At 37.3% G+C, this 14,974-nt stretch overlaps 1 pseudogene; it reads right to left on the reverse strand.

Annotated features, from left to right (window-relative positions):
* Window positions 1-1,463: 1,463 nt before the first annotated feature.
* Window positions 1,464-2,756, reverse strand: LOC709894 (succinate--CoA ligase [ADP-forming] subunit beta, mitochondrial pseudogene; annotated as a pseudogene).
* Between the last annotated feature and the right edge of the window lie 12,218 nt (window positions 2,757-14,974).

Below are 14,974 nucleotides of genomic sequence, written 5' to 3' on the forward strand. Positions count from 1 at the left end.
TTTATTGATTAATTTGTGATTTTAATATGGTAACAAAATTAGTCTTTTGTCTGCAGTAGGTATTTCAAATATTTTTAAATTTATTATCTTTCAAGCTGTTTTTGTGTTTATTCAAGAATTTTCTGGATTTTTTTTGTTTTTTATTATTTTATTTTATTTTTGAGACAGGGTTTTGCTCTTGTTGGTCAGGCTGCTAGAGTGCAATGGCACTTCAGTTCACTGCAACGTCCGCCTCTCTGGTTTAAGGGATTCTCCTGCCTCAGCCTCTCAAATAGCTGGACTTATAGGCACCTGCCACCATGCCAAGCTAATTTTTTATATTTTTAGTAGAGACAGAGTTTCACCATTTTGGTCAGGCTGGTCTTGAACTCCTGACCTCAAGTAATACACCTGCCTTGGCCTCCCAAAGTGCTGAGATTACAGGCATGAGCCACCGTGCCTGGATGAATTTTTGTAGGGTAAAAAGTCAGTTTTCTCTTTAATGTTTGAATATTTCCTTGCATGCTTAAAAAGACATCATTTAATTTTGTGTGTGTGTGTAAAGTCGAGGTCTCCCTGTGTTGCCAAGTCTGGTCTCGAACTCTGGGGCTCAAACTATCCTCCTTTCACCTTGGTCTCCTAAAGTGTTGAGATGACAGGTGTGAGTCACCACACCCAGCCAAATAAAACATAAATACTTCATTCTTGAACATTTTTACATTACTTTAAAAATATCTTCTAGGACTTTAAAATTATTTCTACATTGAAATGACTGATTCATGAGGGAGTCAGAAAAAAATTAAGACACAGAATTTAATTTTTTTATTTTTTCCAAATCATATTGGGAGATTTTTATTAACTTAAGTTGACATTCTCAATTTTGTCTACAAGTCCTTGGTAAATATGCCTTTATTTGAAACAAACCTACAGGTGTTTCTTAATATGATAGAATCCAAAGACTTGCAGTTATCAGTGTTTCCTAATGATTAAAACAATGTTCAAATAATTACAAAGTTACTTCATCAAAATACTTAGAAGAATATTCTGAGTGTTTGAAACCTCTATTTATAAATAGTGATTGATACATTTATTATGTATTTAGTGCTGAAGATAAACACTTTTTACATAAAACATTGTTTTAATCTGGTCTTCTAATGAGGCTAGTTATTAGCTATACTGTATTTTAACACTAAAGAATAAAGCTTTATCTTCATATTTATCTTATTTATAGGACTCTTATCAATGAAGAACTTTGTATCCAACAATAATAAACTGGTAAATTGCAAGTTATGTTTTGTAGGAAAAGCAAAAAAGACTGTCTGCGACAAAAGAAAGAAGATACCTGCGTTATACATGCTTCGTGCAAACAGTCCATTCTGAATGGTACAATGAAATGTAGACCAAATCCTTTTAAATGTTTGTGTGCTGAGATGGCAATTACAACCTCCACACACTAAAAAGAAAGAGAACAGTAACACAGAACACAGTATTCTTAATGATTATAGCACATTTAACACCTTCAGCCATCCACTGGGTTTTCAGATCATATTGGCAACTGAAATTTCACATCCACATGTGCTTGCTTCGCTAAGGTCACTATTTCAGAGAGCTTTACAGCCATTCTAGCAGCTTCATCCAAGTCATCTCAAGCAAGTATTTTAAGTCCACTGTCGGCTATCAGTGCCTTAGCATCATCGACTTGTGTACCTTGTAACCGTACCACAACAGGTATTTTAATTTCCAAATCTTTTACTGCCATGACTATACCCTGTGCAATAACATCACAGTGCATGATTCCTCCAAAATTGTTGACCAGAATAGCCAGTACCTGTTTATCTGGAGGTGATAAGCTTAAATACTTCTGTTACTCGATAGACTGTAGCATCACCACCAACATCAAGGAAGTTGGCTGGAGGCCCTCCATGAAGTTTTATTGTATCCATTGTGGCCACAGCCAAACCAGCACCATTTACTAGGCAGCCTGTATTTCCATTGAGGCCAATGCAGTTGAGATTTGCCTTAGCAGCATCTTTGTCCCTTTCATCTTCCTGGGTCCAGTCCTGTAGATCAAAGATTTTCTTTTGGTGATAGGCTGAATTCGAGTCAAAATTGATCTTTGCATCCATACACAATACAGCTCCATCTGAATCTTCCACCACTGGATTTATTTCTATCATGGTTGCATCATATTTCAGAAAAAGGCTGTAAAGCTAGACCATGTATTATGCTGTGATTCCACAATATTAGGTGGAAATCCCATCTTCTGTGCAAGCTGGAGAGCTTGTTCCTTTTTGATGCCTTCTTCAATATCAATAGGTTCTTTAATTATTGCTTCAGGAGTCTCGGCAGCAACATCTTCAATGTTGACACCACCATGTGAACTTCCTGTTAATACAGGACCTTGAAATGACCTTTCCATTGTTATTGCAAAGTAGTCGTCTCTCCTGGGATACTTTCGCTCACAGACCAATACTTGGTTGCATATTCTGCCCTTGTCTCCCGTTAGCTTGGTAAACAATTTTTTCCCAATCATTTGTGAAGAAATAGCTCTTGCTTCTTCTGGAGAGAAAACTATCTTCACTCCTCCTTTGAGGCCACTTTCGAATGTTCCTTTTTCTCTACCACCAGATAAAACTTGGGCCTATTATCACAACATCTTTTGAACCTAATTTTTTGGCAACTGCATAAGCTTCATCTGTTGATTTTGCCACATATCCTTTGGGAATGGAGACACTATCTTCTTGCAATAACTCCATACTCATGTATCCATGTAGTGAGAGATTCTTTTGCTGTTGCTGCTGTGCTTGGAGTCCATGGTTATTAATTCAGAACTTCCCAGAACCTTACCCCAGAAAAGGCAAGTCAGCCAGCGCTGCTGGTCCTCGGACATTCCCACCTAGGACAGCTGAGCAGCGGCCCGCAGGGCCATCCAAGGCCAGTGATTCCCAAGGGTGACAAGGGACACGAGCCGACCGTAGAACATGGAGGCCGCCGTTTCTGAGTCGGACCCCCAGAATTTTATTTTTTCAAATAACTAGGCCTTTCATATTTTGAAATACCCGCCTTTCTCCCACACATAGCCCACTCAATTCCCTTAAGTTCCAGGGCCCATTTGGGATCACATATTCTGTGATATTGATCTGTCTGTTTAATCTTACTGTAGCTTATGAGTGTTTCCCTTACCTCTTTACTCAAACATCCTCTGTCTTTCTCAGAACAATGTTTTCCTGAAGCACTCGCTAATGCTTTTCTCCCCCTTCATCCTCATGCTCCCAAACTTGGAGATGAAATAAGTGTTTTTCATATTCCTCATTATTGCTTCCACAACTCTCCTCTCTCTGAAAATAACCAACTTTAAAGTCTCAAGTTTTCAAACTGATTTTTGAGTCACTTCCACTCCATCTTTGAAATTCTTAACTCTCTGTCCTCCATATTCCTGTTATGATCTTGGCCATTTTAATATCTATATAGCTAGTCTCTGTTTCTGCATCTTCTCTTCGCCATTGAGCTTATCTTTCATGCTATCCCACCAACTCCCACAATCATGTTCTGATCCTTTTCATGCCCACAACAGCAACATTTCTTGATCCTCACTTCTTAGTTCATACACTTCCTCTTCTCGATAATCTTCCTTTACACCATACATGAATCATTCTTCGTTATGGTCATTTGCTAGCCTGGGCAGTACCAATGATAGTGATCCCTTCTTTGTCTCAATTTAAACATCCCAGTCTTCAAATAACACCCACTATCTTTCTAGTTTACTCCCTTTAGTACCCCATCTCTAACGCCTTTTCAGAATCTCACTTGTACTTAGAACTCATTCGTTATATGTTTTTTCAGTGTCCCTTAACCTCCCATGATACTGCATCTTCTTACTCAAACACTGTAATCAATCCTTTACATACATTCTCTCTCTTTATGATACTCTCTTGCGAAGCCTGATTAACTCCAACTCTCCATCTATTCTGCCCCTGCACAGGTACGATTGAACCTAGCTAGAGAAAGGACACAACCACTCTAATTGGTCTTCTTTGAAATTCGTGATTACAGATCTCATATGGTCCCTTAAAGCTGCCTAGAAGTCAGGACATTTCCTCAGTTAATTCAGTCTCCCACTTTCCTAGATGAATATTTCATTCTTTATCTTTTTGCCTCAAATACCCCAAATTTCCTTACATTCTCACTCTCCGCTAATGACCTTGTTTCATAGTTCAACAAGAAAATAGAAGCAGTCAGAAAAGAAATTCCTTAATTCTACCACCACCTTGATTCACTTACCTACAGCACATCCTCTGCCTTTTCTTCTGGTTCTGTAGATGAATGTCCCATGTTCCTAACAAAACCTAAATCCTCCGCTTATGTAGGCCCTTTGACCATTCCTTTCTAGTTTCCCTTACTGGTTTTACTTAATTTCCTTAGCCTCTAAGTATCATAGTACCTGGGACTGTAATCCTTGGATCTCTTCTTCTCTCTCTCTCTTTTTTTGTTTTTCTATCCACACTCATCACTTGGCAATTTCACTGGATTTCTTGGCTTTCAAATATTATCTACTTGGGCATAACTCCCAAAATTATATATCCAACTCATAACTTTACTCTAGACATTATATTTGTATGTCCAACTATCCCTATGAAGGTGGGTAACTTCATTTCTCCCTTGTTGCCTGTACCAACTGCTGAGGCGCATCTGTACAACTGTAGTACTTGGAAGAATCACCCTTTGCAAGCAACTGCTATAATCAGTAAAAGATTTTTTGACTAGGTGAGGATGAAAACATAGTATCTTAGAACTCCCAAACCTAACAATATTAAACTGCTTGTACTTTAAAAATAAGCTTATTTTTTATTCTTTGATGACTTTGCATGCAATTTCTAGCTGAGATGAGCACTGGGGTTTGGCAATGCTGTTTTGTATGGATATTCTCCATTCACTTTTTTAGAATTATTGGAAGCTTAGAAATTATTGAAGAGTATTAAGCCTTTAAATTGAGTCCACAGACAAAGCCAGTAACAAAAACTTCATATACTACTTATATATTTTAAAGAATACTTCAAAAAGTATTTAATTCTACTTCAATCTCTTTATATTCAACATAGAGAAAGCTTCAGTAGAAAGTGTCAAACCACAGTAGAAAACCAGCCCAAGTAGTTGCAAAGAAATGAGGGTTTTTTTTAAGCATGTGTTGAAAGTTATTTTTGACATTTTTATAAATAAGCTTATCTCACATTTCTGTGCACCTCCTTCACTTAATAAGGATTTTTTTTCCTTCAGCAGAGTTTTCTTCTTTTATACATCATTTAAGTTTGTTAACTTCTTTTTTACTTTTAGAAAAAAGTGTGTGGAAATATTATTGAATTTCTATACTCATTATAATAGCTTAAAGTGTTAACTCTATCTCTTTGAAAAAGCTATTTGTCACTACAGTGTTTATCTGAATATATGTTTGATTCATTTTATATAGCTGCCAAGGTTCAACTGTTATGATCTCTTATAAGACCCAGAACATGTCAACCAGAACATGGCCATGTTTGAAATTATCAGAAATTATTAGCCAACATGACAGAATTACCTGGTAACATTCCAGCAATCTATCAGATTGTTTCATAGAAAAGATTCAAGAAAAAAATAACTTGTAATCATAGTGCTTCTGCCATCTGTAGTAATTTTCTAATTTAGAGTAGAGATTAGTTTTATAACATAAATAAGTTCTGTGTCTGTTGGAATAAGTCCTTTCATCAATTTTAAAATTAAAAGAGAAATAATAAAACACAGAGTAAATAAATGTGTGTACCAATTTCCTTAGTTACCTTCATCTCAATCTCTTGTTGATAACTATGTATGGAGCACCCATTACATCCCAGAAAGTATGAGAGGTTCTGGGGGAATAAAGATGTCCAAGACAGGATTAATCCAAACCTTCATGAAGCTTAAAGAGAAAGACACAAAATGAACTGTTACAGAATTGATGAGTGCCATCTGAGACACATGTTCACAAAGATCAAATTTGGTCTATAAAGACTCCCTTGAAAATTTTTACTGAAGCTCGAAGGAATAATGGACAAGAGGCTAAAAAGAAAGGAACAGAACATTTCTTGCATATTCTCTGAGGCAGGAAAGAGCTTCTCTTATTCCAGATACGCAGAAAAGTCCAGTAACTGCATAAAATAAAGGAAGTCAGACTGTTTGAGACAAAGCTAGAGGAGTTAGCAGGAACCAGGGAGCCATGTTATTTTATACAAAACCATAGAACAATTTATCTTTTCTTTATCTGTCAATTAAATATTTTTAAATTAAAGAAATAGATACATAAGTTAGGGAAAAACCTCTCCATGTTGTACAATGTGCTGATTTGATATATGTATACATTGTGTAACAATTATCACAGTACATTAACACATCCATCATCACCCATGCTGTACATTAGAACTTGTCCATCTCATAACTGGAACTTCGTACCCTTTGACCAGCATCTCCTTATTTCTCTCAGCCCCTAGTTCCTGGAAACCATCATTCTACTCTCTGCTTCTATTAGTTTGACTATTTTAATTTCCACAAATAAGGGAGATCAAACAGCATTTGTCTTTTTATGTCTGGCTTATTTCACTTAGCATGATGTCCTCCTTGTTCATTTATGTTTTCACAAATGATAGAATTGTCTTCTTTTTAATGATGAATAATATTCATATAAATATATACATACATATATATATATATATATATGTATGTATGTACCACTGACTCCATTCACGTACCAACAGACAGATTATTTCCTTATCTTGGCTTTTGTGAATAATGCTGCAGTGAACATGGAGGTACACATATGTCTTGAAGATACTGATTTTGTTTCCTTTAAAAGTGGGATTGCTGGATAATATGGTAATTGTAGTTTTAATTTTTAAATTTTAATTGTATTTTAAATTTTAATGTTAATTATATTTTTAATTGTAATTTTAATGTTTTAATATTGTTTTCCATATTGGGTGTACCAATTTACATTTCTACCAACAGTATACAAGGCTGAAAGCCGCAGAATAGTTTTAAGCAGAGAGTGAGATATAAGAAGATTTGCATTTTAAAAGATCCTTTTAACTGCTTGAGAAAAAAAATAATTCTCAAAAGGACAATGACAGTAGAGAAGGAGAGAGATGATTGGGGTTCAAACTTTTTAGAAGTTAGCCTCTATTAGATTTCGTGAATAAGCAGACGTAAAGAGTGGTGAAGAAGAGGACATCAGTGAATCTTACGTTGTGAGCATGATCAAGTATGTAGTAGACCAAGATAGGAAAGTCAGAGAAAGAGCAGATCTGAGTGCTGGGAAATAAAGAATTCACATGTGTGAGTCTATAGCTAAGATGACAATTTGAGTGTGGAAATATACATGTGGGGACCATAAACGTGTAGATGGCATGTAAAATGATAACGGGGTAAGATGGCCTAGGAAAGAAAAATTTAAGGAGATAGAGCATGGCATTTCTCAGTAGAGTGGAGATAATAGTGAAAGCCTAAGATAGAACGTAAGCCTGGAAAAGTCGGAACTCACTTATAAAGAGGAGAATAAGATTAGGAGTTGAGAAACATTGGTGAGAGGACACTATGTTGAGAGGTTTTATTTTTGTGTTTTTCTCACAACAATGGCAACCACAATACTTAGCATTTGTTTTACCTTTTCTCCTCTGAGACTATAAATCCATTTGTTTACTGCTGAGTAACTAAAATAGCCACTAAAGCCAGATGTCCCTGTATATTTTTGTGTCATAATGTGGAGAATGAGGGTCATGATGACAAAGATGAGTGTGAACTGCCCTATATTTAAAACAGTTGACAATAGAAAGATAAAAGCCAAATGTGTTCAAAGGTAATCAAGGATTGCAATGTTAGTATCAGACAATGCTGAACACATGGTAAAGCCTTAAAGGAAACAAACCAAGATGCCTTAAAAAAGTTGAAAAATGATGTAACCTACAAGGAACATATAAGTGCCATGAGTCTTTGTATACTACTAATGTGCTATCATAATAAGTAAAATTAAATAAAATACGTAGACAAATAGGCATACACATATCTCTCATTTGGTGACAGATAACACACACAATGAGTGAGGATAAGGATGATTAATAAGTTGATCTTATACATCTATATTTCAGACTCTGACTTGCTAGCAGAATATCCCTTCAATTTAATCAACCCACAGGGCAAACACATATACACACACATATTTCTTTTTTGCAAGATATACATGTATATATTTCTTTATAAATATGTATACATATGTGAATTGTTCTTTTTAGGAGATAGGTGCACATACATGCCTTGAGAAGCATAATAATTTTCATAATTTGTAACGGGGCACAGGCCATATGCTCTAAGTACACTGAAACTAAAAATTGCTAATCAAATTAGGAAAGCAACACAAAACAATCACTTATAAATGGAAGGTACACAAAATGGTTAAATCTTAAGAGACAATAAGGTAGGAATTACCATTCTCTAAAACATAAAAGTCATAAAAGCATAAACATCATGCAATCTATATGCTATTATTAAAATTGTACTAAAAATTCATTAGACATTTGTTACTAAATAAAAAATATAAAAATAATGAATTCAGATAAATCAAAGTTGAACAAATAAGCAACTTAAGAAAAATAGGTAGAGGAGATAAAAATTTTAAAATGTTAATAAGATAAACAGAAAAAAGTACAACTAAGAACTGTATCTAAAAGCTGGTTCTTTGCAGAGACAGGTAAACTATTTTTAACCTTTTTTAAAGTAACCTAACACAGTTTAGTCCTTTTTCATACATAAAGGTAGCTTCCAAAATAGTTACATATGACAAATAAAAATTGGCTTCCAAAGCCTCATTATCAGTTACCAATGACAAATCGCAGACCAGAATTTGTCATGAATATCAACATTTACTAAAAAGTCATTTTTTGAAAAAGCTGTCACAGAACTTTCCTAACATTTTACAGTCTAAATTTGATGAAGTTTCATGTGCATTTAAGCAGAATGTGTATTCTGCTATTGTTGAATGGAGTGATTTACATCTGTTTGGTCTTGTTGGTTTACAGTGTTGTTGAAGTCCTTTATTTTTTATTGATCTTCGGGTAGGTATTCTATTCCTTATTTTTAAAAGTCTCTATTAATTTACAACTATTTTCCCCTTTAATTCTGTCAATGTTTGCTTTCTGTATTTTGGGGCTCTTTCTATGTCGTTTAGTGCTTATGTTTATAACTGTTACATTATCTTGATATATAGAACCTTTTATCAATATATAATATCTTTGTTCCTTGCAGCAGGTTTTAATTGAAAGTCTGTTTTTTCTGACATTAGTATAGCCACTCAAACTCTCTTTTTGTTATATTTGTATGGGCTGTGTTTTTTCATCCTGTCACTTTCAATCTACATGTGTCACCAAATCTAAAATGAGTTTCTTATAGACAGCATATAGTTGGATCGTGGTTTTAAAAATCCATTCTGCTAATCCCTCACTTTTGATTGTAGAGTTTATTCCATTTACATTTAAAGCGATTACTGACAAGGAAGCACTTCTGCCATTTTGACATATATTTTTAATGTGTCATACTTTTATTGTTCTTAATTTTCTTCTTTATTGCCTTCTTTTGTGTTTAACTCTTTGTGGTTTACCAATTTGATTCACACTCATCTGCCATTTTGACATATGTTTTCAATATGTCATACTTTTATTATCTTTAATTTTCTTCATTACTGCTTTTTGTGTTGCATTAGCTGTTTGTGGTGTACCAATGTGATTCACTGTCATTTTCTTTTGTGTATTATTATGCTTTATGTTCTAGGGTACATGTGCACAATGTGCAGGTTTGTTACATATGTATACATGTGCCATGTTGTTGTGTTGCACCCATTAACTAGTCGTTTACATTAGGTATATCTCCTAATGCTATCCCTCCTCCCTCCCCCACTCCACAACAGGCCCCAGAGTGTGATGTTCCCCTTCCTGTGCCCAAGTGTTCTCATTGTTCAATTCCCACCTATGAGTGAGAACATGCGGTGTTTGGTTTTCTATTCTTGTGATAGTTTGCTGAGAATGATGGTTTCCAGCTGCATCCATGTCCCTACAAAGGACGTGAACTCATCCTTTTTTATGGCTGCATAGTATTCCATGGTGTATATGTGCCACATTTTCTTAATCCAATCTGTCATTGATGGACATCTGAGTTGGTTCCAAGTCTTTGCTATTGTGAATAGTGCCGCAATAAACATACATGTGCGTGTGTCTTTATAGCAGCGTGATTTATAATCCTTTGGGTATATACCTAGTAATGGGATGGCTGGGTCAAATGGTATTTCTAGTTCTAGATCCTTGAGGAATTGTCAGACTGTCTTCCACAATGGTTGAACTAGTTTACAGTCCCACCAACAGTGTAAAAGTGTTCCTGTTTCTCCACATCTTCTCCAGCACCTGTTGTTTCCTGACTTTTTATTGATTGCCATTCTAACTGGTGTGAGATGGTATCTCATTGTGGTTTTGATTTGCATTTCTCTGACTGCTAGTGATGATGAGCATGTTTTCTGTGTCTGTTGGCTGCATAAATGTCTTTTTTTGAGAAGTGTCTGTTCATATCCTTTGCCCACTTTTTGATGGGGTTGGTTTTTTCTTGTAAATTTGTTTGAGTTCTTTGTAGGTTCTGGATATATTAGCCCTTTGTCAGATGAGTAGATTGCAAAAATTTTCTCCCCTTCTGTAGGTTGCCTGTTCACTCTTATGGTAGTTTCTTTTGCTGTGCAGAAGCTCTTTAGTTTAATTAGATCCCATTTGTCAATTTTGGCTTTTATTGCCATTGCTTTTGGTGTTTTAGACATGAAGTCCTTGCCCATGTCTATGTCCTGAATGATATTGCCTAGGTTTTCTTCTAGGGTTTTTATGGTTTTAAGTCTAACATTTAAGTCTCTAATCCATCTTGAATTAATTTTTGTATAAGGTAAGGAAGGGATCCAGTTTCAGCTTTCTACTTATGGCTAGCTAGTTTTCCCAGCACCATTTATAACAAATTTTTTTTAGTAGTTGCCATAAGAATGATTTTTAATACACTACATATATAACAATCTATTTTGAATTGATGACAATTTAACTTAAATAGTATATAAAAATTCTGCTACTATAATATATAACCTTATCACCCATTTACATTGTTATTGTCAATTATGTCTTTACTTATTTTGTATATATTAACATACACTTATAATAATTATACCATGCATTTGTCTTTTAATTGAGGTAGGAAATACAAAGATAAATTACAAACCAAAATACAATAATGCTGGCTTTTATATTTACCTATGAAGCTACCTTTGCTGGAGTTCTTTATTACTTTGTATTCCTTTGAGCTAACTTGTAGTGTTCTTTCATTTCTGTCTGAAGTGCTCTCTTTTAGCATTTCTTGTAGGGCAGGCCCATTAGTGATGAAGTCTCTCAGCTTTTGTTTATTCAGGAGTGTTTTAATTTCTCCTTCATTCTTTATGAATCACTTTTCTGAGTATAGATTCTCAGGTGGATTTTTTTTTAATTTTGTTTGTTTGTTTGTTTTTTGGTCAGCATTTTAAAAGTGTCATCTCATTATCTTCTGGCTTCCATGATTTCTGATGAGAAATTGAGAAATCTGCTATTAATTTTACTGATGATCCCTTGTATGAGATGAGCCATGTTTCCTGCTGCTTTTAATATTTTGTTTTTGTCCCTGACTTTTGACAATTTGGCTATAATTAATCTCCTTGTATTTTTCCTTCTTGGAGTTATTGAGTTTCTTTAATGTGGAGTTTTATGTATTTTATTAAATTTGGGAAATTTTCAGCCATTGTTTTTTCAAATAAGTTTTATATCTCTTTCTCTTTTTTCTCTCACTTTGAGATCCCTAATAAGCATATGTTAGCTTGATAATATCCCATAACTCTTTTAGGCTCTGTTTATTTTTCTTCATACTCTTTCTGCTTTTCAGCCTGGACAATTTCAATTGACTTATCTTCAAGTTTTTGTATTCTCTTTTCTGCCTGCTCAATGTATTTTTGGAGCCTTCTAGAGAGTTTTGAAATTTCAGCTATTTTATTTTTCATCTTCATAATTTCTATATGGAAGCAAGATGGCCAACTGGAATCCCCTAGCGCTTGTCCTCCTCCATAAAGATAGCCAAAATTTTGAATTAAAAAAAAAAAAACAACACCACACATTTTGGTGAAAATAACTAAAGGATAGTGCCAGAGTATATACAGAAAGTAACAGAAGCACTAGTGAGCACAGAAACTCAGGATAGCCTCATAAAAAATGAAAGGAAACACCTGGATGCCACCACCTACCCTATCCTCCAGTCAGGATCAGCAGCAGGGAAGAAGTGAGCAACAGGACCCCAGCATCCTTCATCACCACCTTGGACACTCACAGTTTTCAAGACTGGGGACCCCTGCAGTCCTCATGGGCACTAAACCCAACTGAGGGAGCTTCCTAGAGTCCACACAGCTGTGCTCTCCCCAGAGAAAGAGCTGACACTGTGCCCACTCCCTGTCCCCCATGTAGCTATTACACTGTTTTATCTTGAAACTGGAAATGCTGCTGAAGTGTGTCTTGGCTCTGTGAAATGGAGTAGCCACAATACCCTTTTATCCCTGAGGCTAAGCTGCCATGGAACCACCTCTCCCCAACAGTGATCCAACATCCCCAAACTGAACTGTGAGTAGCTGATGAAGCAGCTCCGCCTACTCCTCCCAGTTGCTTCTGAGCCCTGCACCTGGGGGACTGGAGCTAAAACTTAGAATTCTCTTCTGAGGAAACAGTGCTTTCGCAGTGCTGCTCCACCTACCTCTTTCAGTCATTTCTGTACCTTGCCCCTTGGGACCTGAGCTAAAGCTGCACACTTTCTCATGGGGAAATGGTGCACTGGCAGTGCTGCCCCATCTACCCTTCCCAGTCACTGCTGTGCCCTCCCCCCAGGGTCCTGAATTGAAGCCTCACCCACTGCCTCTCATGGAAGCAGTACCTTAGTAGAGCAGTTCCAAAAAACCCTCCCTGTCACTGCTGTGCCCTGCTCCACAGGACTCAAGCTGAAATTGAATATTGCCTCCCAGGAAAATGGTGCTTTGATGGAGCAGCTCCACGTACATCTTCCAGTCAGTCCTGCAGCCTTCCCCCAACCATTGCTAAAGCAATGCCTGGCATCCCAGGGAAATGATGCATTGACTGCCAGATCAGTTACATTCCCAGTGCCTGGGCTGAAGCAATACCCTGTCTCCTGGGAAAACAGTACCTTGGCTGCCTGGCAGAGTAATGCTTCTCTGGTGCATAAGTTAAGCAGCACCCTGCCTCTCAGGAAATGGTCCCTTGGCCATTCAGAGCAGACAAGTACCCCAGTACTTAAGTTGAAGTGACATCCTGCATCTCAGAGTAATGATCCCTGGGCTGCCAAGAGCTGTCAGGTTAGAGCAGAAACAGTGCATTGCCTCCTAAGAAATCTGTGCCGTAGCCAAGGTGAGAAGCTGTGCATCCCACACTGTAGCTGAGACACCTTCACTTCATGCCTAACACCTCTAAGTTCCTTGCTTACCTGGACAGGATTAGCTCTCTATATCTAAGATGCTGAGACACACTTCTCCCCGGGAAGTGAAATCAATACTGTGCTTCTGCTTGTCTCCTGGGACCCAAACAATAGCTGTGCTCTGCCATTCTGGGGTCCTTGCTGCTGTTGCACCTGGTCTCACAAAGTCTGGACCGCCAAGTCCTACTATGCCAGGGTCTAGAGTCATCACTACACAGTGCCTCATATCTTGGGACCCAAGTTGCCTCTGAACCAAACTGGATATGGCTCTTGAATTACAGCCACAACCTGCTCCCCAGGCCCAAATCTCCAGAGCACTCCTTCCCCAGATCTGGGTCAATGTTGTGCCCTACCCACTATGGTCAGAATCACAGCTACAACCCAGCCTCCTGGTCCTAAATTGCTAAAAAGGGAATGCCTCAGAGTCACATATCCTAGATCCACAGACATTATACATCCAACCCTGCTACAGAGAGTTAACCTTCTCCCCGATATCCAGGTGCTACAAAGTTTCATTGGACCCTGGACCTAGGATCTTGGCTCCACAGCCACTCTGAGCATCTGCACATGGAATCCAATGCCACTGCAGATGCTTGTAAGCTATATCATATTTGAAAATAAGAGGGATTCCCTCTGCTAAGTCTCTTCATTATGGGGAAAATAAAAATAAGAGAACTCCAAAAGCTCTTGACACTGAGAACCTTAACCATCTACGCCACTGCCACCACTGCTGCTGCTGCTGCTGCTGCCACTGCCACAAAATTCTACAGTCTAGGTCATGGAGACACTCACAGTTATCACTGACATTGATCACACTTGAAGAAGCTTAATGAAGACTGTATCACTACATCTATTTGAAACAAGAGTCACCACATTCTTCCCAATCAACACCCTAAGACCTACCTGCAGTTGAAGGTCTTTTTCTTCAAAAGCCACTGTGTAAAGTTTGGAAGAGGCAATTGTCCCACCAAATGCACTGGCATTAACATTTTAGAGCAGGCAGATAGCTAGACATGAGCAGGACTGGGGAGTCCATGAGAAAAGAGAGGTCTAGAAAACTTCGCACCCCGGAGATCATCCAAAACATGCATACTAGATATGAGCAGAGAGGAGGCGAAATACCTATGCAGAAAGGAATGCCCCTTAAGATGCCTAATGGTTATTCACTCTGCAGTTCAAATGTCAGGATGTTGCTAGGTGCATGCTGATAAGGAGGAAAGAGGGCAAAAGAGAAATTCCTAAGAGATACACAGGTGCAGTAAGTATAGATTTCACCACTATACAACCTTCCTGGGCTGGCGGTAATGAGCAATGCAGCCATTAGATGGAATTCATATCCAACACTGGGTCTGTACATGCACATCAACTGACAGGGTAATCTCAAAACCCTGGGGTGGAAACTAGGTGGGGAAAAGGTGGGGACTTA

Source organism: Macaca mulatta, chromosome 16 (genome assembly GCF_049350105.2).
Source record: "Macaca mulatta isolate MMU2019108-1 chromosome 16, T2T-MMU8v2.0, whole genome shotgun sequence".
In the NCBI taxonomy this organism is placed as follows: Eukaryota; Metazoa; Chordata; class Mammalia; order Primates; family Cercopithecidae; genus Macaca; species Macaca mulatta.